Raw genomic sequence first — 22,378 nt, 5'->3', positions numbered from 1 at the left:
AGTGGATATAGAGGAGAGAGAGATGAGAGAGAGAGAGAGAGAGAGAGAGAGAGTGTTCATAATTCGCCTGAACATCATAATATTTATTATTTTTGTGTTATTATTTTGTCGCTGCTTTTCCTGGTTGGTTTGCTTTCCTCTCTCTCTCTCTCCTCTCTCTCTCTCTCTCTCTCTCTCTCTCTCTCTCTCTCTTCTCTCTCTCTCTCTCTCTCTCTCTCTCTCTCTCAATCGCACTTGTTCTATCTTCACTTTTTTTTATTTTTTTTCTTTTTTTCCTTAGCTTCCTTCCCTCGCGGCCCTAAATTATATCTTGACTATTTCCTCTTTATTGTTCACTCTTCCCTCCATGTCTCGTGTTCTTATCCTTATTCTTTCCTCTTCCCTCCATGCTTCGTGTTTGTTATCATTATCACTATTGTATCTCCTCCCTTTCGTGCTTTGTTTATTCTTGTCTTGTCTCTCCTCTCGTCCTTCCTGGAATGTCGTCTCATTCGCTTCTCGTTTTAACTTTCATTTTTTTTCATTTCTCTTTGTCTCTTTCTTCCTTTGGGTCATTATCTTAAACTTTCTATTTTGTCTGTCTCTCTCTCTCTCTCTCTCTCTCTCTCTCTCTCTCTCTCTCTCTCTCTCTCTCTCTCTCTCTCTCTCTCTCTCTCTCTCTCTCTCTCTCTCTCTCTCTCTCTCATATTTCTGTATAGTTTATAATAAAGTTTTTTTTTCCTGTATCCAGTTCTTACTTATTCTTTTTCTCTATTCCTTTCGTTCCTTCTTTCTTCTACTTCTCTTCCTTATTTCTCCATTTCTTATAACAACTTTAATTTTACCTTATCGAGTTCTCACGCCTTTTTTTTCTCCATTCATTTCATTCTTTCTTTTCTCTCCTCGTATTCCTTGTTTCTGTATAGCTTACGGTAACGCTTCTCTCTCTCTCTCTCTCTCTCTCTCTCTCTCTCTCTCTCTCTCTCTCTCTCTCTCTCTCTCTCTCTCTCTCTTTTCTCACATTTTTCATCCTCCATTCCTTTCGTTCCTCCTGCTTTCCTCTCCCGTGATATTATCGGTTTGTCTTCCACGCTCCCCCTCGTACTAATTACAGCCCTCACAACTCCCTGCTTCCTCCCACCTGCCGGGCTGTCATATCTACCAATTTCACTCACGCCCCGCATCTCTCTTCCTAGCTACATACTACCACCACCACCACCACTACCACTGCCACCAGCAACCGGACCATTACCGCCACTATCATCACCCTTTCAGAGGCTCGCAAAGGTGTTATTTTTCCGTCCCTTTTAATCCTGTCTTTGCTTACGTTACAAATGCTGCTGAAAGATTGAAGTGCGTTCCTCTCTCTCTCTCTCTCTCTCTCTCTCTCTCTCTCTCTCTCTCCTCTCTCTCTCTCTCTCTCTCAGGAAAAGTCATTGTAGTGGTGCATAGTAATGGTGGTGGTAATGATGAGTAGTTAGCGGGAAGAGGAGGAGGAGGAGGATCATTTTCGTTATTGTGGTGGTGGTGGTGGTGGTGGTGGTGGCGGCGGTGGAGGGAGGGGGGTGAACGAACAAATCATTCCTCAGGCTGACTGTAACGCTACGTATGATGTCTTAGTTACTCTTGTTGCTGTTGCTTTCTTGTGTTTGACCTGTGTGTGTGTGTGTGTGTTATTGAGCGCCAACCCTAATCGATAAATATGTTTGTCTATGTTTTTGTGCGTCAGTCTGTTTGTCTATCTATCTGTGCTTTAGTCTGCTTGTCTATCTATCTGTGCATCAGTTTGTTTTTTTATCAATCTGTGCGTCAGCTTGTTTATTTATCTGTGTGTGTGTGTGTGTGTGTGTGTGTGTGTGTGTTACAACCGATCGTTCCCTGCTGACTGAGGAGTTTTGTGACGACAGCGCTGGTGGAGGCGGCGGCGACGACTCATGATCCACGTCAGAGCACACGCTGGGTGGGACGTGCCGAGCGTGGCAAGGCATGATAAGCGAGGTGGTGGCGGCGTGTAGGTGACGAGGGAGGCGGCACCGCTCATTATCTGCCCGGACGCCCCAGGCCATCTCACCCCGGAACCCTGCCACACCCTGGAGGCTTGTTAGGTAAGAGCGGCGGAAGTTGTCCTTTATATAACTTCCTAATGGTCTTCATTTGTGGAGGATAGAAGTGCGGAGGGGTTTGGTAGGTGTTACATGCCACCAGTACAGAGACAGAAAACAAATTATCTCTGCATCGTTCGTGGGAGCTTCTTGAGGTCGCATTATTGCAGGTTTTGTTGGTGCCTGGGTGGTAAGAGAAGCAAGATCCTACCGCAGCTCTCTTGGCAGCGATGGTGGCGGTGATGTGACTCAAGATACAGTGGGAAAAATATGTATGTACAGCTGCGTTATTCCACCTTAAAAGTATGGTGACCGAGAAAAAAAAAATACACATAGTTGCGTTATTTCACCATAGAGGTATGACGGCCGAGAAAAGGAAATATCATTGACAAAGATACGTACATACATGCACACATACTTACATGGGTCAGTTAGCGGTTTCATCTTGCCAACGAATTTTTGCTGCGTGTTATATTTTTTACAGTGATTTACGTGGGGAATATGTTGATATTACCATTCATTTCCGTCGCAAATACCTCGGCTGCAATTATGGCTCATCCCTCCTCCGTAACATCCGTGGGGCGCGGCGGGAACCACCAGGCTCTTGGAGTGGGAGGGAGAAACACGAATAATTCACCGCACGAAACGTAAGAGTGAACAGCATTTTAATCCTCTGAATTCGGTAGGATTTCCATATTCTTACTTAGACTGGGATTAGATTATTTTAGTGAGTTCTGCCGCAGTCCTCTTTCAGTCGTTGAGTTAAGCATTTTTTTCTTGTAATATTATCGGTTGAAAAGACAGTATGTCCAACCAATTCTAACTTGCAATAGACTTTTTTAAGCTCCAAGAGGTAACCTGAACTCCAAGTGTAAACATTAAACATTTCGATGCTCAGGAAAAATACCATTTTTAATAGAAAGATTAACTATGCGGGTAAGTGGTACAGCTAGTTCTTCACGTGAGTGTTTTAGAATTTTAGGGGAAATTTCATTGAATCACACTTCCTGAGATGTGAATGCCTTCAAGTAATTAATTATTTCTTTACAATTTATTGGTCTCATGTATATAGAACTTGATGGTGGATTTAAACATCTTTCGTAATTTGTGCCAGAAAAACTTTGCTCAAAGACTGTCATCCGCCCAGGCACTGTCATCCGCCCAGTGCCTGCAGCTGTCGCCACTGCCACCCGTGCCTTGATTTGATGTTTTCGGTGTATATGCTCTGTGGTATGATGAATTCTAACTTACCTATTACCTAACAATTCCTCAGTATTTTTCCTTCATCTTCTCTAAATAATGTTACCAGGTGTAGCTGTGTTCTTTAGGTAAAGTTCTTGAACATTGGTCCCTTCATCTCTTTCCCTTTCCTACCTGTATTCTGCACTCCTCATCAGAGAGAGAGAAAATAAAATGTTCAAGTTCACTTCTTATTACGCATTTCTCTATTAGCCTGTTGTCATGTCCACCTGTGCGAGGCAGCTCACAGCCATTCACTGCATGAGACACTATTTTTTTATGGTAAATGGGACTTGATATGACCGAAGCAAATACATGACACACGGCTTTTCAGGATTATCTTTTAAATTATTTACAACGCGTACCCCGTGTTTTCGAGTTGTTTATTCTAAGACAGATAGATGCAAGTAATCCCAGGGGATGCTCAAAAAAATGTAAGGATACTGGAAAATAGAGCGTACGTGGTAATAGTGTCAGTTAGGATACTAAAGTATGGAAGGGTACTTTTAGATGAGTGTACATATTTTGTATATAAACTTTTTTTCTTACCAACTTTAACCATATTTTCATCTGCATTAATGTTTTTTAGCATGGTGATGAAGAACACTAAATTTGTACTAACTTTCCACACTTTATTATGAAATCTTCGTCACTAAGCTTTGTGACAGACGTTTGGTGCTTGTGGAAAGTTAACAGAATATACTACATGATCAAGGAGTGCTTCACTTCGCTTTATTAGAACATAAGAACATAAGAAATAAGGGAAGCTGCAAGAAGCGACCAGGCTTACACGTGGCAGTCCCTGTATGAAATATACCTACCTATTTCCATCTATTATCCCCATGCATAAACCTGTCTAATCTCAGTTGTTGTAGTGTAGCAAATGTAGCCTATATAACTAGATGTTAGTCATGAATTAGGGGGTGCAGTATACATCAGTGTCGTGCAGCAGTGTGTGCAACTGTGCATGTAAATTATCGAAGGTATTCGTGAGAAGCGATCACATTTGCATCCCCGCATTGACTTGTAGTACATTGTTACCCTTTATGTCAGGTCAAGAGTCACGAACAAGCTCCATGTTATGTTCCTTGCTGGCTCCACTGTATTTTGTCTTTGATTTCTTTAATTTACAGTTGCTATTTTCAGTGTTACATGCGTGACACTTAATAAGCTTGTTCCTTTAATGATGAAGTATGTTAGGTTTCTGCTTTTGTTAAGATAATTTTTGGTTGTATGGACTAGTAACAACGGCAAACCTTGTGACAACCAGTACAAATAAGACGATTAGGTAGAAAAAAAAACATATATACTTGTAAATCATAATGAAGTGATTTGTGAAAAAACCAGGGCAAGTATTGTCTAGCAATGGCTTCAGGGTACATACATCCTTGTGATTAAGATGCAGCGCACAGAGAAAAGTGCCACAAAGACGAAAATATTTGTTTCCTTCAGACAGAGCTAACTTTTGATGACTAGATCTTTGCACATTAAAGTATTATCTACGAAGAGCACACATCTTACAGAGCAGGTTAACTATGTGATGTACGAGTTGTTTTTTGTGTATGTTTAATATAGATTTTATTTGTCTATCGTAAAGTAAATCATGTCACGCATGGCATCACCTTTACCTGATCAACCGATTGCTGCCTCTCGCTTTGACATCAACATGAATATCAGTTTTTTTTTTCTCTCTCTCTCTCTCTCTCTCTCTCTCTCTCTCTCTCTCTCTCTCTCTCTCTCTCTCTCTCTCTCTCTCTCTCTCTCTCAGCATATTTACTTTTTTTAGTAATCACGTCATAAGAAAATTCAATATATTAAAAAGCTGATTATTTATCTCTTTCTTATTTATTTATCTATTTATTTATTTATTTATTATCATTTTTTTACCGGAATAAAATCGACATGCAACCAGTCCATTTTCACTTCGCACGACGTGGAGCCTCCCACCGAGAAAGTAATAGGGGAAAGTTTCATTTGTAGAAGAGAATGAACCAAAGATGCAACATGAGAGAGAGAGAGAGAGAGAGAGAGAGAGAGAGAGAGAGAGAGAGAGAGAGAGAGAGAGAGAGAGAGAGAGAGAATAATGCCTTTTAAATATTTGCTTCTGAGGACTCCAGAATGAGTAAAAAAATAGAAAAGAAAGAAAAGCACCACCAACTCGAAATATGGATTCAGGGACGTCTCTGTAGGTTTCCCGCACGTCACTTGTGTTGCAGCCACGCAGAGCTCATGCCGTGCTTAAATCAATACATATATAATGCAAGTACAAGAAGTTTTAGATACATAAATGAATGATCATATACCTGGCAGTCATAATTAAGAAATCTAAGACAAGGTTTAACAATGCATGAAAATATCTATTATGATACGATAGCATGTATGCGTAGGGCCTAACTGACACAAGGTAACCAGTGGCATAGTACAGGAAAATATTAAACCAATACCGGACAACAGTAGCTCATAAAGAAGAACTTCGTGTTCCGAGACATCACAACGTATGAAGAGTCAAATTCATCGGAAAAAGAGACTGGAAATCTTCAGTATTTCGTGTGAACAACGATGCAACTTTTCAGATATTCATAAATGTTGATCATAGGAAAATCTTACAGAACGAGTGGTTGGGATGGAAGGAATCGGGAAGGGGGAGAGGAGGGCAGGCTTCAGAGGCAGAGACAGACATCCCTGCAATGAATGCCTGCCATGAGACGGGAGGGCATAGGGATTTCCTACCTGGGAATTTAGATATATATAAAAAAAAGCTCATAGTTGGCAGGCAAGTATCTATGATAGTTTTAGCTGTTTAGGATTTCAGTTGTCTGCGTGCGCACCTATGTATGTTTGTAAAAAAAATATATATATATACACAACTTGTAGCTACCTTGGACCATGTTGCGATACGCTTTTCACTCGTTACTGAGGAGTGTGGCTGGTGGATCTTGCAACCAAGTTTTGCGGCACTACCATTTAAGCACATTACATCACTTGTTGGCTACTGTCAAAATAGAAAATATTCAGGACATGTAAGGGTTCGTAGCAGCACACTACACAGCAGCCTCACGTCAGCACCCAGCAGCCTCACAATTCTCTTCTTGTACAGCATCTTACTAGAATGGTTGAATTGAAGGTTATATTTATTTCAGAACACTCGTCTAACCTTTCCATCGATCATCTCGGGGTATTATTGCCAAATTTAAACAAAGCCTGCATGTCTTAAAGGTTTTAAGTTACACAGAACGAAACGTGGCAGGTTGCAAAGAAATGTGATTGCACCCAGTTTTGCTTTGCTAAATTCCTCAGTCATCATATAGGAAATAATAATTTCAGCTTAATAGTTAACAGAAGTACAAGTGAAGCCAGTATTTCATATTTAGCTCTCAGAATACGTCACTTCAGCTTAGAAAAAGAATCAGTGGTGGATACTTTCTCTCGGTTGGTTCCATTACAAGATACTGCGTCCCAAACACTCTATAAAACTGTGAGAAAATAAATGGTGTAGGAAGGAATCAAAATTGAAAACATGATTGGTAGAGAATATGATGATGCCACCTTAATTAATTATAATCCCTCACTATTTTCTTATATTTCTATTGTGGACAATAGTATGGCTAGGGCGTCCCCCTTAAGCGACGCGTTGCAACAACCCCTGGTTGCAGTGGAAAATGGGCAAAGGGTACCGCAGAACCCACGACTGCGGTTAAAGAAGATAGTGGGAAACAAGACCAAGAACTGAAAAAAGAAGCCAAGAATTAGAATAGGCTACTGGAACATAGGAAGTCTTACAGGCAAAGGAAGAGAGCAAGTGGATGTAATGCAGAGGAGGAATATCAAAATCTTGTGCATCCAAGAAACTAAATGGAAAGGAAACAGTGCTAGAAAAATAGGAGAAGGATACAAAGTGTATTATGCTGGAGAAAGTACAAAGAAAAATGGAGTGGCCATTATTCTTCATCCAGATGTACAGGAACAGGTTACTGAAGTTAAAAGAGTTAATGACAGGTTAATGGGAATGAAACTAATCAGAGATGGAAAAATATGGCATATTGTATCTGCATATGCACCTCAGCAGGGTTGCAGGGAGGAGGAGAAAGAGGAATTTAGAGAAAAACTTGAAGAGTATATAGAAATTATAGCATGAACAGAATTAATAGTAATAGCTGGAGACATGAATGCACATGTAGGAGAAAGTGGTAATGGGTATGAAGGAGTCCATGGTGGAATGTGTTTCGGAAGACGAAATGTAGAAGGTGAGCGATTACTGGAACTGGCAGAAGCAGCAGAAATTACAATATTGAATACTTGGTTGAAGAAGAGACAAAGCCATCTAATTACATATAAAAGCGATCAGAATGAGATACAGATTGACTACATCCTGGTAAGAAGAGAAGACAAACGACTTGTAATGGATTGCAAAGTTATACCTGGAGAACCAGTGGTGACGCAACATAGATTATTAGTAGCAGATTTTAGGATGAAAAGTGGAAGGAAGAGAACGAAAGAAGAAAGAAAGAAGAAGATTAAAGTCTGGGAGCTGAAAAGTGAAAAGAAGAATGAGTTTAGAAACAAAGTTGAAGAAACGTTCAGGGAAAGACAGAACTGGCAGCTTACCAGAAACAGCAGCGGAGGTGTGGGAAGATATGAAAGATATATTAGTAACAAAAGCAACAGGAATTTGTGGTAAGACGAGTGGGAAACCAAAAGAAAAGAAAGATACATGGTGGAGGAATGACGAGGTTCAAGCTGCAATTAAGGATAAGAAGTTAGCACTAAAACAAATGAAAGACATTGATAATGACATCACTAAAGAAAATTACAGACAAGCCAAGAAGCAGGCAAAAAGAGCAGTAGCCAGAGCAAAGAGTAATACATACAGAGATTGGTATGAGAGGCTGGATACACCAGACGGAGAGAAGATTATATACAGAGTAGCGAAGGTAAGAAATGAAATGAGGAAAGATGTTGGTGAAGTAGCAATAGTAAAGGACAAAAACGGAGACATTCTTATGATGGAAGAGGACATAAAAAGAAGGTAGCAGGAATATTTCTCAAACCTGTTAAACATGGAAAATGAATATGAAGAACTGAGTGAAACATTACCAGTGGAAGGGCCAATACCCAACATAAGTAGAAGGGAAGCGGATTAAGCCATAAAGAAGGGAAAGGCTAACAAGGCAGGAGGAAAATCTGAAGTAACGATAGAAATGATTAAAGCACTGGGAGAGTTTGGAGTGGAGTGGACATACTCATTGTTAGAAAATATTTGGAGCACGGAGAAAATGCCTGAAGATTGGAAGGAAAGTAGAATGGTTAAGTTGTAGAAACAGAAAGGAAATATATTAAGTTGTGAAAACTACAGAGATATTAAGTTGTTGGAGCATAGTCTGAAAATACTAGTGAGAGAGTGATAGAAGGGAGACTGAGGGAGATAGTCAAAATACACAACCACCATTTTGGATTTATGAGGGGATTGAGCACTGTAGATGCAACATTTATTGTGCGACAGATACAGCAAAAATATCTAGAAGGAAACAGAAAGGTGTATTGGTGTTTTGTGGACTTGCAGAAGGCGTATGACAGGGTGCCTAGGAAAGCATTGTACTGGAGTTTGAGAAAGAGAGAAGTGCCATAAAAAATGATAAGACTAGTGAAAATGATGTATGAGGGAGCAAAAACAACAGTGCAGACAAGGTATGGGGAAACGAAATCCTTCCCAGTTGAAGTAGGACTCCATCAGGGATCAGCTTTGAGTCCTTTTCTCTTTCTCATAGTGTTGGACACAATAACGATGGAGGTGAGAGACAATGAGGACTTGTGGGAGTTGCTGTTTGCCGACGACCTAGTCATCATTGCGGATACGGAGGAAGAGTTACAGGAGAGATATTTGTTATGGAAAGGCAACCTGGAGAGAAAGGGAATGAAAGTGAGCACACAAAAGACAGAGGTAATGGTAAGCAACAGAGAAGGTTATGAGGAAATAAATGTAACATCAGAGGATGGCATAAGATTGAAGCAGACAAGAGAGTTCAAATACCTAGGATCAGTATTTGCAGAAGAAGGAGGAACAGATAAATCAGTTAGACAAAAGAGTAAAAGCTGGATGGGAAAAATGGAGGGAAGTGAGTGGAGTAACCTTAGATAAGAAAATACCACTGAAGCTGAGAATGAAGATATACAGAAGTGTGTTGAGATCAGTACTTCTATATGGTGCAGAGACATGGTCTTTAAGAAAGAAAGAGGAAGGCATTCTGGAGAGAACGGAGATGAGGATGGTGAGATGGATGGCTGGCATTTCACTGTTAGAAAGGAGACAAAGTGAAGATATAAGAAGAATGTGTGGAATATGTAATATCAAGGAGTAGGCAAGAGAAGCACGACTAAGACATTTTGGACACGTGATAAGGAGAGAAGAGGATGAACCAGTGAGGAAGGCAATGATGGTGGAGGTTAGGGGGAGAAGGAGGGTTGGGAGACAAAAAATAAGATGGAGAGACGTAATAAGGAGTGATATGAACAAGCTGGGAGTGCAAGAAGATGATGCAATGGATAGAAACAGATGGAGAAGGATAACTCGAGCGGCTGACCCTGCAATACTCGTACAGTGGGATTAAGGTCGTAGGAAGAAGAAGAAGTATTTTCTTGCAATGCTGCTGGTAAATGATGACCTCAACCTAACAGTATCTATGTACATCTGCCATTCCTTACACCTGGTTGTCAATAAAGCAACAGAAGTGTTGCCAGCTGTGTCATCACTCATTGTTAGGGAGTTACATAACTAGTTCTCAAATAGTCCAAAACGAATTCAGTAATACTGGGAAATAAATCAAATTCTCGTCTAGAGAGTGAAACACCGAAGAAAATCCCAGGCATGACAGCTGTCAATGTCATTGTTGAGCAGTGGGATGTACTGATGACAGCATCCAGTGAACGGTACCACACAGCCAGACTTCTGTGGGTTAAGCTTATGATGATCCTCAGAACATTTTGCAGATGTAATCTATATGTAAAGTGCTGAAAGATGTAGTCGGAGTGAATAAGCTATTTCAAACTCAGAGTCCTACTGCTGACATCACAAAATTAAAAGAAAATTTACTGCTAATGTACAGAAATGTAATGCATATTACTGTAGAATCTACTCAACTTTCAGTGTCCAATATATATATATATATATATATATATATATATATATATATATATATATATATATATATATATATATATATATATATATATATATATATATATATATATATATATATATATATATATATATATATATATATATATATATATATATATATATATATATATATATATATATATATATATATATATATATATATATATATATATATATATATATATATATATATATATATATATATATATATATATATATATATATATATATATATATATATATATATATATATATATATATATATATATATATATATATATATATATATATATATATATATATATTTATTTATTTATTTATTTATTTATTTATTTATCTATTTATTTATTTATTCATTTATTTAAAATCCCGGACTCACGTTTTTAGGCCACGTGATCCCAGCATCTGTCATTAATTTTGGATACGGGTGAAGCACCACGACGTCTTGTCACCTTGACAATGCTCAAGTGATATATGTTAAAGAGAGTTTCAAAAGTTTTGTGGTAGAATTGATCCAAAAAGTGTAGATCCACCTTCCTGAAAATATTGAGTGTTTACTAATGTTCAAACGTTTTCCCCCAAGAACTGCTACTGCCCAACACAAAGACATTTCTTTCTTCCTTGGCTGCAAGTTACCAATCAACCTTCTAGGGCATGCATCGGCTTGAGAATGAATGGCAGACTTTATGTCTGGAACAATGACCTCAAGCATACTTGACAGATGTTATTTCTTTCTGGGCTCAAGTTAATGAACAGAAAAACTCCATGGGTCAGCAGAGAATATTGCATCAACAACATTAGCACTTCGTTCACTCCCATTCTCTAACGCTTCGACTGAAAGGAGAGGAAGGCCTGCATGCAGGAAAGTCCCCACACTCTCAGCACATGAGCGAGCAGTCTCGCCTCGTGATTGGTGCAAAAAGTCTCGCCTCGTGATTGGCCGCCACTTTCTCATCAGCTAACCTAACCTAGCTTAGCCGAAATAATGTGTTATAATAAATAAGAGACCCTATTCAGTAATTTGGTACAGGGTAATTAGGTTAGGTTAATTAAGGTTAGCTCAATTAGGTTAGGATAGCTGATGAGAAGGTGGCGGCCAATCACGAGGCGAGACAGGTGGCACATACCCAGCCAGCACATACTCGTACACCTGGGGCCCAGATGGGATTTCCATGGTGATCTTCTGGCTTTCCTTACTGAGTCTTGGTCATCCTCTTTTAGAGATTTTGGTGAAACTTTTGCTGTTGCCTTGGACATATCAAAAGCCTTTGATAGAGTCTGGCACAAAGCTTTGATTTCCAAACTACCCTCCTACGGTTTCTATCCTTCTCTCTGTAACTTTATCTCAAGTTTCCTTTCTGACCGTTCTATTGCTGCTGTGGTAGACGGTCACTGTTCTTCTCCTAAATCTATTAACAGTGGTGTTCCTCAGGGTTCTGTCCTGTCACCCACTCTCTTTTTATTATTCATTAATGATCTTCTAAACCAAACCTCTTGTCCTATCCACTCCTACGCTGATGATACCACCCTGCACTTTTCCACGTCTTTTCATAGACGTCCAACCCTTCAGGAGGTAAACATTTCACGCAGGGAAGCCACAGAACGCCTGACTTCTGATCTTTCTAAAATTTCTGATTGGGGCAGAGCAAACTTGGTATTGTTCAATGCCTCAAAAACTCAATTCCTCCATCTATCAACTCGACACAACCTTCCAGACAACTTTCCCCTCTTCTTCAATGACACTCAACTGTCCCCCTCTTCTACACTGAACATCCTCGGTCTGTCCTTTACTTATAATCTGAACTGGAAACTTCACATCTCATCTCTTGCTAAAACAGCTTCTATGAAGTTAGGTGTTCTGAGACGTCTCCGCCAGTTTTTCTCAGCCCCCCAGCTGCTAACTCTGTACAAGGGCCTTATCCGTCCATGTATGGAGTATGCTTCACATGTCTGGGGGGGTTCCACTCATACTGCTCTTCTAGACAGGGTGGAATCAAAAGCTTTTCATCTCATCAACTCCTCTCCTCTAACTGACTGTCTTCAGCCTCTCTCTCACCGCCGCAATGTTGCATATCTAGCTGTCTTCTACCGCTATTTTCATGCTAACTGCTCTTCTGATCTTGCTAACTGCATGCCTCCCCTCCTTCCGCGGCCTCGCTGCACAAGACTTTCTTCTTTCTCTCACCCCTATTCTGTCCACCTCTCTAACGCAAGAGTTAACCAGTATTCTCAATCATTCATCCCTTTCTCTGGTAAACTCTGGAACTCCCTGCCTGCTTCTGTATTTCCACCTTCCTATGACTTGAATTCCTTCAAGAAGGAGATTTCAAGACACTTATCCACCAATTTTTGACCACTGCTTTGACCCTTTTATGGGACTGGCATTTCAGTGGGCATTTTTTTTTTTTTATTAGATTTTTGTTGCCCTTGGCCAGTATCCTTCCTACATAGAAAAAAAAAAAATTGTTGGTGACTGATGGGCATGGGTAGAGGATGGGGAAATATATGGTTTCATGTGAGACTCAGGTGGGTTTCCCACATCAGTAGATATTTTCTATAGTGCTATAACAGCAAAGGAAATTCTCTAAACGACCGAGAAATTTAACTTAGAGACAATTATTAAAAAATGTACACGTGATTTGCCAGGCATGGTTCATGGGTACAGTGTGGACCTATATGGGTTTCCCACACATATATTATTTCTTTCATTAATACTGCAACAATGAAATATATTGTCAGAAGTATTGTAAAATAATCTTTGAGGCAATTCTTTTGAGATTTATATGTCGTCTGGCGGATTAATATGGGTGCAACATAGGACACATGTGGGCTTCCCACAACGGTATATTACAACTGAAATGTCTGTATGAGTGCTTAATTGTTTTTGTAGGCAAGAGAAATAGGTAATTGGTGCAGACTGTAAATGAGTTTGCATGACAATGGTATTTTTCGCGGACTGCCTTACCGTCAAATCAAATACCCGTTACATCACTTTTTTTTTTTTTTTTGCAGAAACGTTTGAGTAATATTGAAATATAGCCAACAGATAGTTTACAGATGTATCAGATAATTGCTTCATGTCGCATTTTGTAAAATTATGTATTGTCTTGGTTTAAAACATTATTTATTAAATATACATGTATTGTAATGATTCTTTTATATTGACCTTTTATTATGATAAAAAGTGCATCATTTTTATGCAATAATATTTTTCATTGTTGAGCTTGAAAATGTAATATATTAAACCTAGAGACTTAAAAAGTCGACATTCATTTTAGCCCAGCGGGTGCTGTAAACAGTACGCTGGCGGGAGACGGGATCGGGATGAGTTATCGACGACGTGAACGTGATAGTTTGTGCATATTATTAAGCTGCTGTCACAGCAAGTCAAAGGTAAGCTATCTTAAATTGCACTTGACAATGTTATGAATATTTGATGTCTTCCATAACGTGTAATGTATGAAATAAGCCTGTGTTAAAAAGTGCTGATCTTTGCAGATTTCAAAGGCATCCCGTCTCAGCAAGTGCCAAGAGGCATTAATTCAATGCTTCGCTGCCACAGCGGTTTGCCTAAAATCTAGTACATAACATACAAAGTACCCAATCATTCGGTTTTTATTGAATATATTTTTAAGGATAGGATCATATGTATAGTAATTGTTACTTTAATTGTTCTGCCAGGCATTTCCTTCAGAAAAGTTATGCCTTTGAAATTCAGAAAACAAATTAAGGTAATTGTCTAGAGTCCTTACCGGGCCTTATTACTGGTCTATTCACTTCAATTCTTTTACACATACCTTCACATGCACCTAAAACATCATTTTAAAGTGGGGGACAAATGCCCCCTTCCCTCTAGTCGGTTAGGTTAGGTTAGGTTAGGTTAAGTTAGGTTAGGTTAGGTTAGGTTAGGTTAGGTTTTAGGTGCATGTGAAGGTATGTGTAAAAGAATTGAAGTGAATAGACCAGTAATAAGGCCCGGTAAGGACTCTAGACAATTACCCAAATTAAGTATCAATCAAGTAATGATTATCACACTGATTTTTATTTTCGGTTTTATTATAGTTTAAGCCATTACACACTACGTGGTAATAACCTACCTCATTTTGTTCTTCTCACTATTCATATCATTTCTAATGATTACACTACTTGTCGGAACTTAATAATAACGCCGTGGGCCGTGGGTAGATATTGGGGACATTGGCTTAAACTATAAATTTACCTTATTTTTTGGTTTTTGCAAATAAGCTGCACTTTTTTTTTATATAAAAGTACTCCCTGCACAGCATCTTTCATATAAACTAAATTGTGGTCTTATATTTTTTTTATTTCAGGTGAATGTTCTTGGTGAGATTGGAGGGAGGAACACTGATGAATGTGTCAAGCGAGTATTGAGGTTCATAATAAGTGACTCACTGGCCACAAAACTGAACATGTCTGGAAGGAACAACAAGAAGGCATTTGATCCCACAAACATTTTCACATTTCTTTATCTATTTATTTATCTTTAAAGTCAACACTCACACTTAGGTCTTTAAAGTGTGATTTAGTAAAATAGAAAAAAGTAAAGCAACTAGAGGTGGGAGAGCTGCACCATCTCTAGGGATATCATAAACAGCAGTAATACAGGCCCCAGAATGCATTCAGTACTTAGCCCTAGTAGATCTTATGAACTTATTTGCTGCTTTAGTTGTGATTTCATTTTTGTAAGTTTTGGAATATATAGTAGCTTCAGGCATTTTTTTTCTGGTTCTAGGAGTGAAAAAGAACTCTCAAATGTCCGATTGCACGAGAAGAAATGTGGAGCATGTGGTGGCAAAGTGTTTGATAGGAGGAAGAGATCGCAGTGGCAATCACATTCAAAGGGCTACTTGTGCAACATTGTCTGCTAATTAGAATACCTGTATGTGCAAATCTTGTGCAGAGGGAAGTTAAATTATATATAAAACAAGTTCCTTGGTTTTGTCTACATGTAATTTTGTTACTATATGTAAAAGTAGTACATGTAAGTTTTATTGCTACATAAAGTAGCCCACAAAAGACCCACATGGGTCCCATTATCTAGTGCTGGCTGGATACGCAGGGTGTGGGAGGATTTACCTGCTTGTGGGCCCTCCCGAAAGAAGCCCTTCCCAAATTAATATGGTCCACTGGAAGCTTAGAAATCAAATAATGTCTGGAGTATGAAAGCACTCTTACAAATAAAATATGACCTAAAGCTTCAGGAGCAAACATGTGTAAACTTAGAATTCATAAGTGAAATGTTGAAGAATTTCAGTGCGAGAGACTCAACAACTCATGAAGATCTGGAGGAAGAAATGTTGACCCTAGGTGCCATATTAATATAATTCCATAGCTCCAGTTTTCACATATACCACCTGGCTAGGTTAAAAAGAAAAATTATTGTAAGGGATAATTCTTGGTAACCTTAGAGTATTTTGTGGGAGTTTTTGGAAAAATTTGGGCAGATATGTGGGAATTCCTAGTTTCTAGAGCAGCAATACTGTGGTTAAACCTCTCCCACAGGCATTGAAACCACAACTGGGCCATGCTTTGGCTTGCAAGAGAGAGTTAATTCAGGTATGTTTTTAAACGGAATCACTTAATGACCTGCTTGCGTTTATTTTTATTTTTTATTTATTTACTTTTTTTTTTATACGTTCACCCCAGATAACGTGAACTTTCTGTTGCAGTTCATCTAGAATGGAGGAATGCTTATACTTTAGGTTCCTTTTTTATATTGTTCACACACACACACACACACACACACACACACACACACACACACACACACACACACACACACACACACACACACACACACACACACACACACACATTGGTTAGCATTCCCATAGTATATTTCATTATATTTAGAGTATCATACAGTTCATTATGCTGTGGTTTATATTTTTCACAACCAATAGCACACTTTTGAAGTAATTTTCAATGAGGCCAGGTGGTGACATGAGTCATGTTTTGTTGCCTCTTGTCACCACGGCGCCATCCTGCAGCTGCAGCGATGAGTAGTAAAGAAGATGAAAAAAAGAATCCTTGGTTAGCAGCAGCCCCACATAGTGACACTGGGAGTTGGCTTTCCTTGAGTAGTACACGTGGTGGGAGCAGCATGAGCTATTAAGCAGTGTAAAAGACAACTACTGTATTATGCAGTGTGATGGTTACTGTGGGACTGACATGGCTCATCTGAATATGAACCACCCTAGACCTCACCTGGCATAGCATCCTGCCTGCTACTGTGGGGGATGTGTCACCTTTTCCAGGCATTCATGAACAGCAAACACTTGAAATGGTGACGGGTGGTGTGGCAGTCGTGGAGCAGCAGCTGCTCTGCCTTATCATAAAAAAGAGATTAGGCGTGACCCTTTAAATTACAGACTTGTGTCGTGCGAAATCCTTGAGCTGCAAGAATACAGGCGAGTTGGCCTTCTGTGCATGTGCATATTCATGTCAGCACCACAACACATGGCCTGTGGGATTTTTGAGTTCCAAGGTTTTTTCTTTTCCCACAGCCTTATGTAGTGAGTATACCTTGATCATTAACACCTGTTTTGATTCATATCAGGAGAAGAAGCCTTCAAGTCATTAGTGAATAATTTTACAGGCTAAAAAATTTTATATTAGGACCTATATAGGCCCACAGAACACATGGGGTGCAAGATAAGGTTTCTAACCTAATTTAACGAAACTAAATCTAATCTAACCAAATCTAAAAATCTCACATATTCTGTGTATGAAATAACTTGTTCCTTGGGATGTGCATGCGCAGAAGGCCAACTTGTCAGTATTCTCGTAGCTGATGGATTTCGCATGACACCAGTATCTTTGATATCAGTCTGTGGAAAGTCACTCGAGCGTATTTTATGCAACATTATTTATAATCATACCACAAATAACAACTTGTTGTGTAATTATCAGTTTGGCTTTTGTCCAGGAAAATCTACTGAGGGCTAACTATTGTTAACATATAATGATATGTCCTATGCTCTAGATCAGTGGTCTGCAAACTGGAGGTCGTGGCCCACTCAGGGGCCATAAGCTGAGGCTATGTACACATAAGAATCCCAAGGCCCACCACACTAGAACAGCCAGTCAGCAGTTGAGTCAGATGAACAAGGTGCGACTCTTCTTGGTACACGTTTGAACAATGTACCTAAGTAAATGTAGGACTGCAGATAATTACTGTAGTCACAAGATGTGGATTGTGGGGAGAGGGGGTCATGGATGAGGATCATATATGAAAAGTGGGTGAAGATCAGAAAAAGTTTGGGAACCACTGCTCTAGATCAGGGTGGCTATGTTGATCTTGTTCAATTTCCAAGACTTTTGATACAATATGCCACAGTACTTTATTAGATGAACTAAGTAATCTGGATATCAGTGACAACCCTTTGGGTTGGATCAGATCATTTTTGACTAACAGTGATGAATGTGATAGTGGATCATAAAGTGAGTCACCCTTATGATGTAGTAAGTGGGATGCCACAGGGCTCTTCTTGGTCTAATATTCTCACTAATAATATTATTAAGTACAAAAATTTTTGCTGATGACCTTAAATTATACATTTCAGTTAAAACAAACTCTCCACATGCTCTTGTGCACTATATGACTACTTGTCAAACAGATATTACTCTTCTTCATAAAGTGGCATTCTCTTGGGAATTGTCCACAAATACCATTAAATGTGTAGTATTATGATTCAGTAGATGTGAATTGGTCAACTTTACCAGTCTCTGGCTTATACTATATTAATGACACACCAATTCCAATTAAGAATTCAACAATTGACCTTGGAGTAAGTATAGACTCATCTCTTAAATTTCATCAGCATATAGCTAATATTTCTCAGAAAGCAGGTGACATGGCTTAAAACTTACTTAAATCTACTGTCATTTGGGGGGTATCTTTTCTCATTCCCATTTATATAGCTCACCCTATTTGAATGCTGCTTATCTCTGTGGAATTTGGGATATATTACAGATCTAGGGCTGGTGGAGTCTGTTCAGAGACAATAGACAAATAACATTCAAGGCTTGGAACACCTAGATTACTTTCAAAGACTGAAAGCTCTGGATTTATACTCAGTTTATGGTCAACTGTTGTGCTGTGACACAGTAAAGTATTGGCAAATTTTTCACGGTCATTGTGCTGTGGTAGACGGTCACTGTTCTAAATTTATTAACAGTGGTGCTCCTCAGGGTTCTGTCCTGTCACCTCCCTGTTATTCATCATTACTCTTATAAACCAAACTTCTTGGCCTATCCAATCCTGTGCTCATGATATCAACCTGCACTTTGATTGACACTATTATCAAAGCAACATACAGAAGTGACTTGAAATAAGAAGAGGGAAATAGATAATCTAGTTAGAGTGATTGTGGAAGATCTTTAGCCACTGTCAGTCGAAGACAAGGTTAAGGCTTTATAATTCCCGATAGCCACACTTGTACTAATATATATTTCATCCTATAGCAACATGAATAATGTGCATTGCATACTCTAAACAAAGTATACCTAGAATATCACCAACTATAGAACTAAAAAGAATAATATTCATTATTCAATACATAAAAATAAATTTGTGAAATATAATGATAACACATAGGAAGGTAAAATACGAGGGTGAAATAACTGGAGTGAGGCAACCAGCCGCCGTGGACCCGAGCACTGACAGGAGAGCTTGGACCCGAGTACAGGCAGGGATCCAAGAGCTGGATCCGCGAGTGGCTTGGGACCCGATAACTAGCCGGGATTCGATTACCGCCGGGACCCGAGTATTGGTAGGGATCCGCGAACGGCCTGGGACCCGATTAATAGCCGGAATTCTATTACCGCCAGGACCCGAGTACCGGTAGGGATCCACGAGCGACCTGGGATTCGATTACCAGCGGGGACCGGAGTACCGCCGGGACACGAGCACTGTGTGGATCTCTCTCTCTCTCTCTCTCTAGTCTGAGTAGACTCCCCACGCGCTGCAGGTACTCGGATCTGGACCCGAATTCCACGGATTCGGTAAGCTCAAGTACTCTGATCCACGAATACTGAAATGTCGGATTCTGCCCGACACTACAACATAGGGCTGAAATTTACGTACATTTTAAGGTTAAAATTATTCCAGTTAAGGTGAAATGAACAAATAAAAATATTTTAAGCATCTCTACAATAATAAGGTTAACATTACATGAAATTTAGGTATGTTTGAAGACGAATATTAATAATGCCCTCAACCTCCCTTGACCCAATGTAAACAAACAAGCACATGGCCCATGCAGCGCACAGCTCGAGAATCGAGTACATTCTTTGTTCTGATAATGAGATGGAGCTAACATAGACACCACAGAAGAGGAGGAGAAGGAATAACTGGAGTATTAGTAACACAGGGAGAATGCACACATCATCAGGGGAAAATTCTCTGATGTTGGGTGTTACGCTGCTGCTAAAGGCAAGGCATGACAGGAAATTACAAGCCTCCTTGCTGCGCACCTAAATGGCGATGAACATTCAGCCAATGAATGCCAGAAGAGATGGCAAGACAGTTCAGTCTGCCATCAAGGCCAACAGGGCAGAATTCATTAAGGCCCAACATGGAGCATGTAAGATTATTTGTATTATTTAATTCCTTTATATGTAACTGTATGCAACTCTTAGCTATGGTTTAAAATATGCATTGGTACTCTATGGCCTTGGTTGTTCCTAGTAGCTATTTGGTAATATTTAACAAGGACATCATTTCAGGTGAAACCAAAGTGTTTTATTTTGTACAGTTTGATATTCTGAACAACTAACAATAATTTCTGCTGCAAATAATAAATTCAACCATGCAACCTCATGTAATCTAACATACTCGTAACCTAAAGTAACTGAGTATAACTTAATATATGTAACTTAGCCAAACTAATGGGTCTCATTGATTTCAAGAATAATTTCTAGTGTTGATATTCATTTATGGAAGGTGTGTCTAGGGTTGAAAATATTCACAATGATGAGATGTAACAATCTTTAATGGCAAAAATGTAGTTGGATTATCCTTGTGCACTTGTAAAATAAAACTGACTTTTCTTGCACTAGGTAGCTTATTGAAAGTACTCTAATGAAAAGAAAGATTTAGGCAAGCACAACAAGGCAGTGATGTTAAACAATTAAGCTAAGCCTGTGAGGCATTACTGATTTTTTTTTCCCATATATTTCTGGACAGGAAAGTCTACATTGTTAATCATTATGGAAGTCAATAGTGAAATACTAAATATGAGTGGCTATTGGTGGCCAGTTTACTAATGGATCTGTTGACATTTCCATGATCCCACTGCCTCCATCATGTCATTACATGATGGATTACATGATTCAATATAGTAATGCTATTCCTCCCACCCAAACGTAGCGGGAGCACCCATTTATGATTCACCTAAGTGAGACATAAGACGTGCTTCAGATAAGTCATGGTGTCCGCCATCTTGAGGACTTACTGTATATTTTGGCATATAAAACGACATTTGAGTCATCCTAAAAAAAAAAAGACAAAAAAATGGGGGTTGTCTTATATGCCAGGCACAAAAACAATGACCTTAAAATTTTACACAAAAATACCATTGTAAATAAACAACAATCCTATGTTATGACTTTTAGGGAAGTTAGACTAAAATAGGAATCCTTTTTGAGAAAATCCGCTGAAGTGTATTCCCATTGAAAAGTGTGTAAGCAAAAATTTAATGTGGTACAGTTGCAAACCTCTGCTGGCATTGTATATGAATGGATAAAGAAGGAGGCTGTGTGAATGTTTCCCAGTTTTTTCCCAAAGCTAAAGAAGGAGCTATATAAAGGCCTTCAAGGCATGGAATCCCAAGCTAAGCAAACTGGGAGGTAAGATGAATCTCTCCACCTTGCAATGTTGTACAGGGACAAAATCCATATACTGACAAAAAAAATTCAAGAACGCATACAAGCACTGCAAGGCAAGGGTTTGTTTATGTTTAGGAAAACTGATCGTACCACATATAATTTTATAGCATCTTCGTCCATCCATTGTTTTTCATGAATGTGGTAATTTTAGGTTTAGTTTTGCACTTGAATATGATGGTACCTTATTACTGATAATATATTCAAGGTGAATATGATGGTACCTTATTACTGGTAATATATTCAAGGTGAATATGATGGTACCTTATTACTGGTAATATATTCAAGGTATTTTATTCATTGTACTAATATATTACTGTCAATTATCTGGTGCTCACTGACCCATACTTGACCAAAGATTGTTTGGTAGTTTGGGTGTTGTCTTATACCACCGATATCAGCTAAAACCATTAAATTCTGACTGAAATCTGGGGGTCGTCTTATCTGAAAGTCGTCGTATCCGCCGAAATATACAGTATGTTTCACTTATGTTGAACCATAGTTTTATAAATACAGCCACTGAGCAGTAAATCTTTATCAATTTTCTCCATTTTTATCTTTGATTCTGTATATTGCTGTTAGGTCTCTTCTCTGCCTCCTTTCTTCAAATGTTGTTAGCCTTAATTCTTTAAATCGTTCTTCATATGGGAGATCACTCAGTCTTGCTGGTGTTTTTGTTGCAGCTCTGTATTCTTTCCAGCTTTCTGGTTTCTTTGTTTCTTTGTCCTTGTGACCACACCAACACTGCATATTCCAGTCTTGGTCATGTCATCGATGTTATCAGTTCCTTTATTATATCTTTATCCAGGTTTGTAAAGGGTGTCCTCTTATTTCTGACCAGGTTATACACCTCTCCAATTATTTTATTTATGTGCTTCTCAGGCAGTAACTTATATGTCATAATTACTCCCAAGTCTTTCTCTTCTGATGTTTTACTAAGTTTTTCATTAGCTAACAAATAATTCCCTTTAATTCT

General features: G+C 38.9%; 1 long non-coding RNA gene across 3 annotated transcripts in view; it reads left to right on the top strand.

Annotated features, from left to right (window-relative positions):
* LOC135093152 (uncharacterized) overlaps positions 1-22,378 on the top strand; it is a 58,950-nt gene that overhangs the window by 9,451 nt on the left and 27,121 nt on the right. Inside the window, exons 2-6 of one of the 3 annotated variants that reach the window (XR_010263230.1) lie at positions 1,887-2,084; positions 13,773-13,887; positions 13,993-14,074; positions 19,348-19,521; positions 19,766-20,102. This is a non-coding gene — a long non-coding RNA (uncharacterized LOC135093152). The remainder of the gene's footprint in view (positions 1-1,886; positions 2,085-13,772; positions 13,888-13,992; positions 14,075-19,347; positions 19,522-19,765; positions 20,103-22,378) is intronic. The other 2 variants (XR_010263232.1, XR_010263231.1) reach the window with 2 other exon arrangements.

This window comes from Scylla paramamosain, chromosome 42 (genome assembly GCF_035594125.1).
Source record: "Scylla paramamosain isolate STU-SP2022 chromosome 42, ASM3559412v1, whole genome shotgun sequence".
Classification (NCBI taxonomy): Eukaryota; Metazoa; Arthropoda; class Malacostraca; order Decapoda; family Portunidae; genus Scylla; species Scylla paramamosain.
This window is presented reverse-complemented; position numbering and strand designations above follow the sequence as displayed.